Here is a 13,347-nt window from a genome sequence, read left to right as displayed (position 1 = left end):
CATAACTGCCTTTTCATTTGACCATTTATATTTCATTAACCACAGTGTCCTAATTATGCAGAAAACTAGATTGAAATAGATATTGAACATAAAATTGAATTACACCGCAAGTAAAAATATAGATTCCCTTATAGTTTATCCTTTTCAAATGGAACAACCAGCAATTCAATGATCTCTTCTCTGTGATGGGCCTTCTAGGGACTCTTCACTCAAGGATAAATTAAGTTCTCCACCCTTTAGGTGCTGAAGCACTTCTCTGTAGAAATACTGATCAACTCAAACTCCAGCTCTGCATAGCAAGGAAGCTTAGGGTTTTTAAAACCATAACCTCTCTTGGTTTCCTGGATCCATCTCTACTGCTAGTTCTAGTAGAGCACTACTGTACACTTGCACAGACAAGTATAACTAAGGCCAAAACTGCTGAGAAACCTCAGCATTTTTTTCTTGACATCTCAAGCATCTGTATGGGGGGGAAGCATCTGCTTTACCTGACTATAAAGCCAGTGCTTTCTCCTTCCTTTAGGAAAAAAGTGTAATGGAACATCACTTACCTTACAGGATTCTTTAGTTAATGTTTGATTAAATTTAGAAAAGACATTTTTATGTCCTTCATTACATTTGTACATTTTGAATTTATCAATGTATCACCCATATTTTCTATGTGAAATCCATATCCGCTTGCATTACAGCATGTAAGCCTTCTAGGCAATATTTTTCACAAATCGTTTGTATTTCTCTGAAGAAAACTTTCTTCTACTATGGATTTATGCAAAGTTTTTTCTAAGTATAAATAATTCTTCTTGGCCTGTAAGTTCTCTGTGTGAGACAAACGTTGGGCCTATGCATAACTGATACACAGATATACCTTCACACCAGAGGGGATCTGGTTTCTTTGTCCCCCAACAATCTTGCATTTGGGAACACACACAGCCCTTATTTTCCCCACCTCTGCTTGGATTTGGAGGTCCTTTCTCCCTTCTTTGGTTCACTGTGTGGCAGGCAGGGCCTTGCTGGGGGAATTTTCCTGACTTTACTCTCGGGAGTCTTGGGCTTAGAGATTTACACTACAGTGAACAAGATAGTGATGGAGATTATGACCTTAGAGGTCTTTTTCCACCCTAGTGATTCTATTATTCTTCACTGTAAATGGCCTTCAGGCAGTTCACAGTTCCACAGTATTCTGTATTCCATGAGTATCACAGGGAATACTCTGTATGCACGTCTTATCCAACACAAAACTCCCCACTTCTGGTTCTCTGTGGGGGTTCCTCCTGAAGCAATACCATGGATGACAGGTTTGCTATCAGAGAGCTTTGAGTACCCTTCATCACTTTAAGAGGTTTACACACTTTAACTGTACATAACTCTCATCTGCAGTAAGTGCTCATTGAATGAACATGTCAGCATTGCGTGCAGTGTGAATATAATATTTACTTGGGGATCTTGAGAAGCTTCAGAAAGTCACTGTGAAGTTGAATCATATTTACTTTTATATGCTAGGAAACCAGCACAATGCTTGGAATGAACCAAGAGCTCCAAGGTGTGGAAGACTGCACTCAGTTGTGAAACTCCCCCCTCCCTGCAGGGAAGGTCTCATGGGATACCATTGACTTAATTGTGCTGATGTGAGAGGAGCTGAGGAGGCATCATAAACCATCAGGGACCCCTAAAGCACCCCCTGACCCATTCCTGAAGCCTTCCACCACAGGACTGCAAGTGATCCAAAGGTGTTGCAGCAGATCCAGGGTTTGTTGCAAGAGACAGTGTAAAACTCCCTCCTCACACAGGGGAGGTACCTGGGTGTTCTTCCCACCCAGCCTGAGTGTATTTTAACCCATCAGACTTTGTGTTCTGGGGGCTTCTTGAGAGGATAGATCAACACCAAGATCAACACCATCGCTTCAACCAGCAGCAACAATCCAATCTCATTGCAGATCCAATCACAAACACCAATCCTTAGTGTTGTTTCACTCTAATCTGCCCCAAGGGATCCATGAACAAGAACCTGGTTCACTCTCACCTTCGTGGGGGCAGATCATAACACATGGTATGTCAGAAAGTCTCCATGAAGTGCAAATCTCCTCTTTACTCTTTTTTTATTTAGTGCATGACTCTGAAATTACTCACTCCCCTCAAAAGCATTTGTAGAGTATAAAACCCAACTCTCCACACTTTCTAGAAGTCTTCATGGGAGTAAAACGTTTTATACAGAAGTATTAATTTCTTTTCACCTTGAAAAGCCTGGCTCTAGGAACAGCTCTTCTGCAAGTCAGATCCTGGTTGCATTGCTGCTCTCAGGAGATCCAGTTTGGTAGCTCAGGCACTTTCTGCCTTATTTAATGCACAATTACTACAGCCCAGTAGGCCACAGAGAACCAAAATGGCTCCTTTTACCTTAGTATCTCAAGCAATTTAGCAAATGATTAATAAGCAGCTCAGTCATCTCACCAGTCACCTCTGGGGACAAGGTGGTGAAGGGGAGCAGCTAGCTGGGAGGTTAGGTGGTGTTGCTGCTCTCTAGAGGGAAACCTGTTCTACTCCATAATTGCAGCCTTGGGCTCCTTGTCTACATGCATGGCTCCATACATATGATTTGAGCAGTTCCAGTATTGGGTCACTTTCTCCCTTTTTTTTTTCCTAAGTTTGCAATCAAACAAAATTACCCCAATCATTGAATATGTTCAAAGGAAAGGTAGATCAGAAAAGGAGAAAATATTGAAAGTTTAAATGCTGGAGCAGCCATGCTCTTCCTCTCCAATGACAAAACTACCAAACTTAAAAGAGGCAAAGCAAAAATCTGACCCAGAACCCAAAACAAAAAGTCATGACTGCCAGGTATGTAACTACATGCATGCTATAACCAGATCTTGTCCCAGGCAGAGCTGTGATGAGACTGATGATCTCATGGTTCACTTTTTGCAAAATCCATCTAGCACAGACAAAGCCTAGCAGGTACAGAGCATGAGAAGTTCCTTTCTGGCTCACCAGTAGTCAGGAGGACCACTATAAGCTATAAAATGTGCACCTAGGTAAATGAGACTTGTAGCTGGTGGATAATCCTATCTCCTTCTGTTCAACAGTGTTAATGAGGACTCTAATTGGACAAGTGAAAAAAATTCTCACATCAAAAATTCCCCTGCAAGACTGTTGTCCCTCATAACTGTTACCTGCCTATCTTATTTGCCTGAACTAAAATTAGAGAAGCAAACAGTTCTGCTGAACTGTTACATGTTCAGGACAGAACAGAAGAGACAGCAAAGTGCCTAGCACAAGGACTGCTCTGAAGCCAGCACTGCCATATGGTGGAAAATTATGTTGGGGAATTTTTTTTGTTGGTTTTTTTGGTGTTGTTAGGGGGCTTTTTGCATTCTGGATAAGAAAAATTAAATCAAAATGTTAACATTGCACTAGAAAGCTGTAAATTTGTAATCAGCCCATTTAATTTCAAAGAAATTGACCCATTTTTTCAAGATATAGAAATATTTTTGTGATTTCATATTCCCTGTTCTGTAAAATAAATGTTTTTACTACACAACTCTTTAAATGAGTTTGCAATAATGTAGCAATATTGAAAGAGAACAAGAATATTGAATAAGAACATTGACTCATTTCTGTAATGAATACTAATTAGGATATCAACATATTCATTCTCAGTGATGTAGCAACTGCTGCTTGGTTTACTTATTAACAGGTGGTGCAGCAGCCAGTGGAATGCAAGTTTGAAACTCATAATTCATGGCTGGCAATTTTCTATTACCTTTTCTTGTAGTGGTATTGATAAAAAATATTGATGATAAAAAAATAGAATTCCAAAAAATGCAGCAGGTAAGGCATTTTAATTTTAGTTGAAATTACCAAGGCAATTAACACGCTTCAGTGAGCACTCTGAGTCTACAAGAGTCTTTTTATCAATGGAAATTATGTACAATTTATTACATATTGTATCTATCTTAGATAATGTCAAATTTCATGTTTAAAGTGTATAGAATAATGCATTTACACAAATCCCACAGAATTTCTCTAGAATTTAGTATTATAAAACTAAACCCTCTGTCTGTAGCAGGATATTTCAAAAAGAAACTACCTGCACATTAGTCAAATATTTACCCTTTCTGAAGATGATGAGCAGGACTTGAGCTGTTTCTTGGGGCATATTTCCCAGCTGTTCTGGAACAACTAGTTAAGGAAAAAAAAATCATATGACTAGGAAAGTATATAGATATTTGGACATATATTCCTACCAGACTCTGGTGTGAATACCAACATCAATAAAGTCAATAAAGACTTGCTTGTGCATCATTCACCTTGTTCACCACTCCACTGTTCTCATCTCTCTGTCTGTTCTTTCTACTTTCTTATCTATTTAACATCATTATAAACTGGGGACTTGTAGCACATACCTGCAAGTTTTTTCCAAGACTGCTTCTTGTGTTTCTTTCTACTTCTGATTTATCTCTCTGCTAATAAATTCTCATATTGATAGAAGTTAAACAGACTCAAATTTACTATATGGGGTCAAATTCTCTTTGATGCAATTTCCTTCCCCAGCCCAACTGAAAATACCATTTCTAATAAAAATACTGATAGAATATTTTTTAAAAGAAGTCACTGTGAGTGCAATTTTTTTTTCTGTACCATTTTTATGACCCAACTACCAGTGTAGATCTGGGTTTGGGGTTTGTTAAGTTATCTAAATGTAAGGAAACAATAGGAGACTTCCACTGAATTTGCTGGTAACTAGGAGAAGGTCACTAAAAGCAGTCCAAGTCTTATTTCAAACCTTTTTCAAGGCAATTTAGACCTAATTCTTCTTCCAGTGATCCATCTAGAATTTCTCAGTTTCTTTTCTGTCTGCCATTTCTAAGGATGCTTTAGCAAAAAAACTTTCAAAAATAACATTTTCTCTTTATCATGAGAGCCTTTTTTTAAAAAGAAACATCTGTCAGTAGTTTTCCAGTGCAACTGAGGCTTGGAAACTTGGTCCTAAGGCTGCTCCTTCCTGCTGCTCACTGAGTGACTTTACACAAGTCTCAGCATGTCTCTGTTACCTTAGCTACCCCTTTTTGTCCTCCCCTGCTAAACTGTGCTGTCATTGTGGCACGGACTGTGACCTACAATCCATTTCTATGGTCCCTCACACAATAAGAACTTGATCACAGCTGGGGTCTAGAGACACACTGTGGCAACACAAATAACAAAAGAGACCTTGAGTACAGGGGAGGAGCAGCAGGGCAAACTGCCCCCACATTCTTAGATAGCTTACTGTCATTTTCTACAAGAAATACAAGAGAAATCAACTTTTAAAAGTGTCAGAATATCTTTATCTCAACTCCAGCTAGTCCTTTCTAAGCCCAGGTCTCTGCCAGATATTCTAAGAAATTTCTGGCTTGACCTGCAATGAGCTCACTGAGAGAAAATTAAGGAAGAACAAGCTCTAAATTTGCATGAAAGAAAGCATTTCCTCCATATCACTATTCCACCTATGATAAGAAGGAATATCTGAAAACCAGTCCTTGGGGTTGTTTTTTGGACTTCTTGATGGTGGTGCTCAATAACCTCTGAGGTCTTTTTGAACCACAGCAATTCTAAGATTCTACGTTAATATTTCACCCACCTTGCCAAAGTTACTTGTCAGTGTCAATGCAATCTGGAACAGAGCTGACAAACGTTAGTGGGGCCCCTTGCATGGGATTTCAGCTACCCAAGTGATCTCAAGAAGAGTAGGAAGATGTACAAAAATATGCATGCAACAAGTTGGCAGCAAGGCAGAAGGAACCTGAAGCCATGCTGACATCATCAGTAGCAGCAAGGGAGAAACTCCCCACGATTACTGCTTTTTTAGGAAATACAAGATAATATTATGTACCTGTAGACCATGCGAAACCTTAACTAGGATACAGGTATCTTAGTGTATACCTGATCCTGTTTATGGAACAGACACTTCTAGCTCACAGCATGCCTGAAATATCATGAATGTAAAGCTTTTTCCTTCTTATATAATAATAATTTAAATTATTGTTCAAACCCACTGGAAGATGTTCAATTTACACAGATTTCAAAGTCTATTTCAACTGAAGTGAGAGGACTGATGTGACCAGTAGAACCCACAGCTATAACTCCACTGATGGTATGTCCTTCTATATTATTTGTCTTTTGACACATTTATCTAATTTGTGTACTGAGTGTCACATCTATTAAGCAAGTGAACCCTCTATTACAATTATGGTACTCCAGTACATTTTAAAAAAACCAAAGTTTAAGAGCTTTGTAATGAAATAAATTTGGAAATAATTGCTTTCCCTTGTCACTCTTTCCATTATTAGAAATGCTTCAAGTCCCCTTTTTTTTTCCTGCAAGTGAGTCACCTAAGCCATTTCTGCTGTAAAGTATCAGAACAGCACCACCACAACAGACATGTGCTACAAAAAACAGTTAACCAGCTTTTCTGATGTGAACCCAAGATTCATGTGCAGTGAAGTACATGTGCTGCAACATTTCTATTTCTGCACAAAACTATAGCAGCTTTGCACCCACGAGTATTTTAGCTCCATGAACCACAGGAGGCTTACTTTTCCAATTATAGATTCACATGTGAATGTATTTTCCATGAAAACCAGAATCTATTTTCTTATAATTTAACTGCATAAACCACAATAATATTTTTCTGAGCTAAAAGTAAAGTCTTTTCTCAGAAATCCACTGTTGTCTTTCAAACTTCCCTGCATTATACATAGGTATATGGTATAAAGTAAGCATTTCAAAGCATGGAACAGTGCATCAGTGTTTCACATATCACTGTTTCTCTGCAACTATAAAGAGATAAACATCTGCTTAAGAAACTCATATTATAGCTTTCCTAGCTGAAAGAATCATCAAAACCTAAGAAAATATAAATAAGTTTGCCTGGAGATAAGGCTTCTAATTTTATTGGCCATATATATGGAAAAACAGCCCAGAAACCCTGATAGTCACTAAATTTCAGGCCTTGCTTGTGACGCAGTGAACACAAGCAACTTCATTTCACACCTTTAGGTAATTGTGGTGCACTTCAAATATTTTTAAAACACTTCCGTATGTGTAACTGTTGGTAAACATATTTTTATTGAGAGGTCCCCCTTAAATTGAAAAGTAACAGCAACTTGTTTTCATTTAATTGACAGTAAGATATCACTGGCTTTAGATACACAATGGAAGCTCTCCAATAATAAGACCTTTTAAAATAAGCTTTAGCAATCTGGAAAGAACAAGCTGAATCTGTCAGCATGCAAGCCTGTACTGCTCCAACTGTATGCAGTCCTATTTAAATATTCAGCTAGAATTCAGATTGCAAAGAAAGGATGTACATGCCATCTGTGAAAGGAAAAGCCTCCTAGAGACCTGGCCATTCTTCTTTTCCCCATGGTGCAAGGGAAAAGACACCTGTAAGTGTCCCCACAAGGATGCTTCTCTTCACATCTGATCCCTTCAGGGTAATTTTCTCTCTCTCTGGACATGGTGCTTAAAAAAGTAAAGCTAACCTTGAGAGCTCCCTTTAAAGAAAACAAATATACACTTTTGTGATGGAACACAAAATTTTAATAGTTTTTCAGATGGGAGAATGGAATCCAGTTTATCAACACCAAAGAACAGAGCTTCCATCTATTGCACATCTCTTTCCCTTACTGCCCAAATAAAATGCACACCCATTACCACAAAGAAGGGAAGAGGCAGATGAGAGAGAGAGATCAAATGGTACCTGCTCCTCCCAGAGATGGTTCTGAGTCTTTGTCCGCCAAGGAATCCCTTTCTCTCTCAAGGCTTGGAGATGTTGCCTGCCCACAATCCTATTGCATCTTGGAGCAAAGCCACCAAGGACAGCAGTTTCTCCTTCTCTGCCACCTCCTCCATACAACCCTCCTGCCCAGCTTTCCAGGAGGAACAAGGACCCAGCTCACCCAGCCAGGCTGCTGATCTGGACCAGCAGAAGCCCCAGCACTGCTCATATCACACCAGCACTGACCCCACAGACCCAGCACTGCCTGCTGCTGTCCTCTGAGCCAAGGTGGGCTCCCTTTTTCAACACAACTTGGGCTTAAGGTATCTGTTCTAAGCTGGCCAGTGAATCCAAACTATAAGCTACAAACCACTGAGAACATCTGGTTTGACACCCAGGGAGTAGCTATGAGGAGTGACAATTACACAGTCTTATGCACAGCATGTAAAACCACAATGATTATACCTTATAACCTAAAAAGAGGTACTGGAAGAGACTTAAAAGAGAACAGATCTATCCATAGGTAGCAATCACAGTAAAAATATTCTAATTTTGCATTTTTGATGGTTTAAGAGTTTGGCAGTTCCTTGCTGAAATCAGAATAAACTAATTCAAATGTAATGGGAGCAATGACAGGAAGTTAATATTGGATTCCCTGGTTAGGAAATGCAATCTTTGAGTGTACTATTTAAAATATCTCTCATGAATTTGAGTAACTATACAACAAACAGTTAAAAAACAAAGCCTGACTTAGTCACCAAGCCACATCTTTTCAGCAGCCAGGAAAAGGCTTCTCTAAATTAGTCTTTTGTGTACATTTCAAGAAAGTTAGACACCCACATGCCAGTACATGTGCAAGAGGAGGTGAAAGCAGCAAAAGTAACATTAAATCAGCAATATTTTGAACCTTCATAAACCTTATGAGTTCTTTCACATTAATACCAGGAATAGAACTAATCCAGGCCCTGCCTGAATAGTTCTGGGAGTCCTATAGATAACAGGATGAAGAACTACCAGGTACATGGATTTTAGCTGATTCAAAGGCATTCACCCATGTAGCCTCTAAAATATTATCTTTTCTTCTTTCTTTGAAAATGGGAAGACTTATAGGACATACTTTCACAATAATGTTCAATCTTAGGCTGGTGGGGAATTGTCTTTATTCAAGTACAATACCCTAATGTGATCCCTTCCTAAAATGTTAACATCAGAAAGGGGTTAGAAAGCACAGTCAGCAACATTATTTCAGGTGAGCAGACATATATGCAGCTTAAAAAAAAACATAGGACTATTTTTAAAACAGCTTTATCATCCTAGAGCAATATTGCACTCTCACAAGCATTGCTTTAAACTCCATCTGCCCCATCTTACTGTCTCACACACTGCTAGTGCTATCCAATAACTTGCATCTGAAATAAACTGGTAGTTTTTCACTTCAAGAAAGATGCTAAGAAAGGGAACTCCATTTTTACATTGTGTTGTTATAGAAAGAAACTTTCCTAACAGTGCCCCTTCCACACTCCAGATCTCACTGCTGTTCCAAACAATAGAATTAAAATTATAATAAAACCCCCAAAAGTTTACTGTTCAACAGCCACCTCATTATTGGGTGTTTTGTTTTAATCATTTCTATCAGACTGTGAGGAGAAAGCACTAAGCACTGGAGTTGAAAAATATCCCTGAATTGTTTCTTTCCCAGTAACAAAAGGTTTGCTATTGATCCAATTTTTTTATGGATTGCTAATTTACAGGCTGGTTTAATAGAAAGAAAAGAATGTAACACACAGTGGTGACAGCACCTTGTTTATCCATGATTGCACTGCTACAATCTTGAGTGGTATATTAGGGTGTTATTTAGGTTCTCTTAAGTGACAATTACTCTGCCTAGAAATATGGAACAGGCACACCAGCACGTTAACAGTCCTTTCTCTCAGAGGTTATAAATGCAATCTATAATCTGATGAGAACTCAGTACTAAAGCATATGATGGTCAAATCTGGGAAGCTGCTTAGTAAATTCAAATGCCAGCAAGGAAAGGAAAGAGCTTGGCAACAAAGCAAGATGGGGAAATGATTTGTGGCATGTGGACAGTAAAGATGGGAGAACAGGAACTGTGGTCTAAACAGCAACAATATCAAGGAAATCATCTCAGGGTCACACAAAACAAAAATGAAGAAATGAGATTGAAGACAGCAGAAACAGCACAGGACATCATATAATTGTAAGATCTTCTAGACAAAGTCCTGTTCTTCTTCAAAGAAAAGTTGTTTTTTTCTGTTGTCATGAACTTCCATGTGGTGGAAGAGTGATTTTGCCAATTCAAATCTCATCTCACCTACTCTCTTATTCTCCTGATGCAGGAGGAATCTATTAGATACAGAGAAATTGTGCTCTATGAGGGTCAGAACCAGGTCACCTCCACTACCAGGATGTCACACAACAATTCCTAATCATCAGTATTTTCCTGAACTGACATTTTATCTGAAGAACATATTCTTGTCATTATCTGTGCAAGTACTCATTGGCCTGGGAATAAGAATGCAGATACAAAAGAAGTTGTACATGAATTGCCACTAATTCATGACTTCATATTGCAGTATTAATTCTGCTTTTAGTAAAGGGGAAGCTCCTGAATCCTGACCCTGAAAGGGAGGAATCTCACGTAAGGTAAATAGTTATTTGCAGGAAACTCACATTTACTTACCAATACCATAAAAATGTTTTCTCTTTCACTATCCTACCTAGTTCTTGTCCATTAGAATCAAGAAAACACATAAGTAGAACATATATTATACTCAAGGATCAGTAGCCAGTTGGAATCTGTCTAAGCCTAAAGAAAAAAAGTGTTTCATAGCATCTGGAAAAAAATTGAAAGGCTTCTAAAAAGCCAAGATCTGCTGCTGTTCTACTACTGAATATATTCATGCTCCTTAAAATAGATATGATGCTCAGTTTTGGTTGATGTCCACATCTCCCAGTCAGTAGATACTGCTGTGAGAATCTGCATTTGTAGATATAGGGAGTATTAAATGCCTTTCCTAAAAAGTGTGTGATTTTGCTACAATTTTGATTCGGATCTCAAGACTGACAGGATCCAGGCATGCTCAAGTTCATGAATAGAGTAGCTTGAAAATAATTATCAAGATTGGTACACTGTGATAAGTGATGAATTATGTGTTTTAAGAAAAAGAAGAATAATTGCGAGAAGAATTGTATATAAAAGAGAAAGAATCAAAATTAGTCTTCTCACTGATTTCAATACACTTTGTACCAAGGTTTGAGGTTCAATTTTAATGGTCATCTTTACCTACATTGAACTACAGTTTTACTGAATTTGGTGCAATTACCACAGGCATATTTCATGTCCTGAAAATTGGCTGCTGTTTGATTCCCACAAATCCTGACCTTTTTTTCATCTTATTAGTTTTCTTCTTAAGTTTGAAGGTGAACTCAAAAAGACTCCTTTTAGTTTATCATGTCAGTAAGAAGGACCACATGTTATGCCAGAATCCAAGTTAAATTACCTTTGAATTTTACATGTATACTTATCATGAGTTTTATCAGATAGCTTTCTAGTAATCAATTGCCTTTTCTTAATTTCATTTTACTTGTCTTCCTTTATTACCAGTGTATTTATTTAAGATGGTCCTAGAATGAGTTACCTTTACAGTGCAAATGAAAAATTTACTCTGTCTTGGGTTCTGGATATTATCATATATAGGTAACTGTACTGATTAGAGTTTAAATTTTTTTAGATATTTAAAGGCAACAGACTCACAGTTCATTGGATGAAAGCAGTCTATCACTGATCAAGTAAATACAGAATGAATTTCTAATATTTTATATAGAAAGAAAAGAGAATGGAAAATGTCATAGGAGTAATATATTGGAGGTTTGACAGCATCAGGGCATCCTAGCACAAAACATTTCGCATAGCTAATAAAACTGAGTGTAGGAATCTCACTGGATTAAAATTTCAAATTTCATATTTTTGAGTTATTTATTAAAAAAAAAACAAACAAAAAACACTTATGGAACTAGACCAAAACCTTATAATCACGGTTTATAGAACATCCTCTTTACTGATAAACATCTGCCAGAGCAGAATTAGCCTGAGCCATGCACAAAGCACATAGCCACACTTTGTCCATCTGCTATTCCTATACATCTGGGGGATGATTAATCTCACCAAATACAAAAAGGCTGTGATGTAGCATCCACATTGTTCACATTTCTCTAGGTGCTGCCAGAGCCTTCATCCCAGCAGTCTTCTGTGACCACAGCATGGTTTCCCAACCAATCAAACTGGAGGAGCAGACACAGCTCTTCTGGATTTTGGTATTAACATACAAAGGCAACAGGACTTCATTATCACAGATGGCTTGTTTGCTGCTTGTACAGATGCTGAACCTGTTCCTTTGAACTGAATAGCAGCTCTATTATCATCTTGAGAAGAAGCAAGTCCATAATAAAGAAGAAACAGACCAGGATGATCATTTTCTGGTCCTCTTGGTTGTTAGGAAAAGGAAAGAAAGAGTTAGTAGATGAGAAGGCATCAAAAATAATCTGCTCATTGATGCTGCATTATGATTTTAGAGTTAGCTATCATGGCTGGTTGACTCTATTATCAACAATTAGTTTTTAGAACTTAGCAAAACCCTAAGAAAAAAAGAAAAATTAATCAGACAACATGCTTTGTCTAATGATAGGAAGACAGATGGAAAAGAGCTATGATAACAAGCATCTCAATCTCATTATAAAGAACAAACCCTCTGTTGAATGCTTGTACTCCCTAGTCAAATGGTCTCTCATGAGTCAAACAGGCTCAATTGAATGCAATTGAATGTCATCAGACTTTTCTGTCCCAATTCTCATAGACAGATCATTTTTCTAAGTGTCTTAAAATAAATCTCTTATTTCTCAATAAAGTCCTTAGCAGTAATTTGGGCTGATGATAAACAAACGCCCACTAACTGTATTTAAAGACAGAAGAAAGATGTTCTCATACTGACTTAGTTATGCTTAAGCAGGTGAAGGAACAAAGCAATAAAAACACAACTACACTATTTCTTTCTTACAAATGAGTTCCAAACACAGTTTATTTGTATGAAGAAGCTTGTTGATCTTCTATATAGAAACTACTAGGTGGGTCAAATTTTACTTTTTTTATGAAAGCCTCATCAACAATTTTGTTTCATTCCAGAAGAAGCTATTCTTGAACTGAATACATCCAACTTGAGAAGAAACACCACAAACCTATTTTTTCCTTGACACCTCATTACAATCACACTATATATATATGGCAATAATCAGCACTCTGCCTTCTCATTCCACCTGGGAAGAAGTAATTTATCTGCTTCTCTGTAGAGTTATTACTGGCAAAAGAAACACAAATCACTAACCAGCCTTTAAGGGACCTGAAATACACAAGAACCATCTGCAGTAGAAGGAAAAAATAATGGACCATATGAAGAAATTGAGTTTAACTACAGGCTTGTTTGAAATCTCACCAGTGTCGAGTATTTATAGCCATAAACATAGATTTATACTAAAATATTAGACTATGAACTTGTTAAATCTCTAAAAAGAAGGGA

This window comes from Oenanthe melanoleuca, chromosome 1 (assembly GCF_029582105.1).
Source record: "Oenanthe melanoleuca isolate GR-GAL-2019-014 chromosome 1, OMel1.0, whole genome shotgun sequence".
Lineage (NCBI taxonomy): Eukaryota > Metazoa > Chordata > Aves > Passeriformes > Muscicapidae > Oenanthe > Oenanthe melanoleuca.
The sequence above is the reverse complement of the archived record's forward strand: the minus strand, read 5'-3'. Positions refer to the sequence as shown.